This window comes from Dermacentor albipictus, chromosome 6, assembly GCF_038994185.2.
Source record: "Dermacentor albipictus isolate Rhodes 1998 colony chromosome 6, USDA_Dalb.pri_finalv2, whole genome shotgun sequence".
In the NCBI taxonomy this organism is placed as follows: Eukaryota; Metazoa; Arthropoda; class Arachnida; order Ixodida; family Ixodidae; genus Dermacentor; species Dermacentor albipictus.
The window spans coordinates 143,775,125-143,779,276 of NC_091826.1; the positions used below are offsets into that span (position 1 = coordinate 143,775,125).

General features: G+C 49.1%; 1 non-coding gene across 1 annotated transcript; it reads right to left on the reverse strand.

Annotated features, from left to right (window-relative positions):
• Nucleotides 1-351: 351 nt before the first annotated feature.
• On the reverse strand, nt 352-426 carry TRNAS-GGA (transfer RNA serine (anticodon GGA)). Its single transcript has one exon. It is a non-coding gene; the product is annotated as a tRNA-Ser (tRNA).
• Nucleotides 427-4,152: the final 3,726 nt, after the last annotated feature.

Genomic DNA, 4,152 nt, shown 5'->3' on the forward strand with positions numbered 1-4,152 from the left:
TACCACAATTCTACCGTCCTTCCAGAAAGCTAAGTTGCCAGGATGGCTCCTTTATTGCCGCGGGGCCATTGTAAGGAAGATGACGAACGTGCGCGCAGTCAGCAGCATCGGCAGCATCAAGCGCGCAGCAGAAGCTCGTGCTCGGGGACTGTGCTCGGTGCATCGTAGAACCGGCGGTCGCTGCGAACCCGAATAAACCTCCTTAATAATATATATATATATATATATATATATATATATAATATAACCTGAATAAAGAGAAAATCAGACATCCACCCGTTCGTAGCAATTGCTACAAAGGAAACCCATACGGGTTCCTCGAAAGAAAAGCCTCATAGTTGAAGAAAAATTCGTCCTGGTCCGGGACTCGAACCCGGGACCACCGCCTTTCCGGGGCAGCCGCTCTACCATCTGAGCTAACCAGGCGGCTAGCATATGGCAGGGCGAAGTCGAATTTGTCGACAACACGAAGCAAAGGCTTGTCTTTGCTTCGTGTTGTCGTGATGTGCAACACGAGCAAAGGCTTGCCTTTGCTTCGTGTTGTCGACAAATTCGACTTCGCCCTGCCATCTACTAGCCGCCTGGTTAGCTCAGGTGGTAGAGCGGCTGCCCCGGAAAGGCGCTGGTCCCGGGTTCGAGTCCCGGACCAGGACGAATTTTTCTTCAACTATGAGGCTTTTCTTTCGAGGAAGCCGTATGGGTTTCCTTTGTAGCAATTGCTACGAACGGGTGGATGTCTGATTTTCTCTTTATTCATTGCTTCTCTCCACCTTGCGGGTTTCCGCAGAACTATTACGTCAAACTCTTGCCTTTGCTTCGTGTTGTCGACAAATTGGACTTCGCCCTGCCATCTGCTAGCCGCCTGGTTAGCTCAGATGGTAGAGTGGCTGCCCCGGAAAGGCGGTGGTCCCGGGTTCGAGTCCCGGACCAGGACGAATTTTTCTTCAACTATGAGGCTTTTCTTTCGAGGAACCCGTATGGGTTTCCTTTGGAGCAATTGCTACGAACGGGTGGATGTCTGATTTTCTCTTTATATATAACCTAAGGAGCGATAAGTAAACTTAAGGAGCGTGCGCTTGGGGATTGATTACGAGGGATCTAGAAACGGCTTCACTTCCTTCACTGATGGGAATGCTGGTGTAAAGGGCAGCAACATCCAAAGTGACTAGAATAGCGTGGTCGGAAAGGATGTGGTTGGCGTTCATGCCGTCGATAATTCGGAGGAAGTGTGGCGTGTCTTGACGAAAGATGGGAGGCTGGTGGGTATGTTTGACAGGTGGTGATTTAAGAATTTAGATAGTGACTCAGTAGGTGTGTTGTTATTAGACACAATAGGCCGACCTGGGATTTCTGCTGTAAATCTTTCTTCGACCGGAACTTTATGTATTTTAGGAAGAAGATAAAAGCGGCCTGCGGTTTTGTTCGTGGGCATCATGAAACGATATTCAGATTGCGTAATTAGTCCCTGGACAGGAGCTCCGCTATTGTGCTTATCACAATATTGCTGTAATCTGAAGTTGGGTTAGAGTCGAGTTTTCTGACGGCCAGCAAGAAAGCTTGCCGTCATCCCCTACATACACGGTTCCTCCGAATCTGGTCACATGTGCGACGGCAAAGGCAGCCGACACAGCGGAGGCCGAAGAAATTGCCGTGGCGCTGGCGGCAGTAGAAGGATATAGGACAGGCAGGCCTCTAAACATCCTAACAGACTCGATGGAAGCGTGCAGAAATTACACGCGGGGCAGGATTAGCAAAGCCGCCCTCAGAATTCTTGGCGGAGCCAACTTCGCCGAGAGGAACATTACGCACAAGTTAATTTGGATTCCGGCCCACGCAGGCATAGAGGGTAACGAAAGGGCAGACAGCCTAGCTCGAGAGACCACGTTCCGAGCAGAGCAGTCGCGCGCCCCGGAGTATCACCCACACGCTTGTGAGGGAGGATACACAGAAATCTTAAGCTTATACAGAGGGACGAGAGCCAAATATCCCCCACCGCACAAAGCTCTAACGCAGGAGGAAGCAACGAGTTGGCGCAGATTGCAGACAAACTCCTTCCCAAATTTATACATCCTAAACAAAATGTACCCAACACAATATAGAGACACCTGCCCATGGTGCGGGACCACACCCACACTATACCATGTCATATGGGAATGTAAACACAATAAATCATTCCACCAACACAATAACCCGAGTGCGGAGCAATGGGAGAGTCGGCTTACCAGCTGCGAGCTCACGGCCCAAAGGGCCTTAGTGCAGCACGCTAGTGAGGTAGCTAGGCTCAGTGGAGCCCTGGAATAGGGGCCCACCCTTGCTGGAAGAGGCTCCAAGTCGCCGGCGCCCAAGACGACCGAGACCTCGAGACGCTAAATCCTTGAAGGAACCAAAATAAAGTTTCTCTCTCTCTCTCTCTCTCCATTAAATAAAGAAGATTGCTGGAAGGAACGGCATCAACGTTGTATTTTCGGCACCTAATAAATTGGTCAGCCTCTGTAAAAGCACAAGGCCAGAAAGAATCCCACGTAGCGCATGCGAAAAATAACATAAAAACAAATTCATTGATTGCTTCGCCCCTGTAGTATACCGCATTCCTCTCGGGTGTGGACGATCCTACATCGTTCAAACAGGCAGATGCATAAATGACAGGCTACGAGAACACAGTAACAAAGTTAACAACTTGGCCACTGACGGCTTTCATGCCATTCATTGCCAGAGATGCAACTGCAAACCAAGATTTAAAGAAACAGTCATCATGAGTAGAAGCAGGTGTGAAATGACGCGCTTGATAATACCAGCCAGACACATATCAACATTCGGTGATGCAGGCGTCAGCAAGCCTTCCATCTCACTATCTTCAAATGAGCTGAATTATCTTTGTTACCGTTGAACGTGTGCATGTCTGTGAATATGTGAGTCAAGAAATTGCTTACGTGTGGTCCCCACTTAATATTTTTTTTTTTATTTTTCCAAAAAATTTACACGTGCTGTATGACGGGTAGAGGGTGTATATATAGCGACGAGAACGAGAAATAAATCTGTTGTTGAAAGTAGTTCTGTGCGTGTCAGATGTGCCTTCTGTTGTCCGTGTCAAGCTTGCGCTATAGCAAAGGGAGATATGCCGTACCAACAAGCCCCTATTGCTATGCTCATCTATTTTCCCTCTTACCGCTGACACATTGATCGGTTTCTTATGTACCAGTTTCTTCCGTTCCCTCCTCAAGTCTAGCCTAATTCGAGTTCTTACCATCCTATAGTCACTGCAGCGCACCTTGCCAAGCACGTCCACATCTTGGATGATGCCAGGGTTAGCGTAGAGTATAAACCCTATTTCATTTCTAGACTCGTCATTCGGGCTCCTCCACGTCTACTTTCGGCTATCCCGCCTGCGGAAGAAGGTACTCATTATCCGCATAATATTGTGTGCTGCAAAGTCTAGTAATAACTCTCCCCTGCTATTCCTAGGGCCTATGCCATATTACCCCGCTGACATGTCTCCAGTCTGCTTCTTGTCTACCTTGGTATTGACGTCGCCCACCAGTATAGTGTATTTTGTTTTGACTTTAGCCATCGCCGATTCTACGTCTTCATAGAAGCTTTCGACTTCCTGGTCATGGTGACTGGATGTAGGGGCGTAGCCCTGTACGACCTTCAAGTTGTACCTCTAGTTAAGTTTCACAAGACTTGCCACCCTTTCGTTAAAGCTATAAAATCTCTGTATGTTACCAGCTATATTCTTATTATTCACGAATCCGACTCCTAGTTCTCGTCTCTCCGCTAAGCCCCGGTAGCACAGGTGGACGAGGAATCAACTTTTATTGTAAAACAAGCATTTTGTGATGGCCGCGCCTAGGCCTCCCATGAGGGGACGTCAGGGGCTTGCCTCGTCGCCGCCTCACGGGCTTGCTGGGTCACGCAGGTTTGGTCGTCGAGGGCAGAGCTCTGCAGAGCCTCATGCAACCTCGATGAGAGTCGTGGTGTTAGTCTATGTGCACTGGGCTGGGCACTCCCACAGCATATGCGGAAGCGTAGCTGGGTGAATGCCACAGCACCGGCAGTTGGTTGTAGTGTAGACGTCTGGAAATATAAGGTGGAGACGCAGGGTGGTAGACGCAGCAGACGCAGGGTGGTAGCCTGCAGCCGGTTGAACTTGGG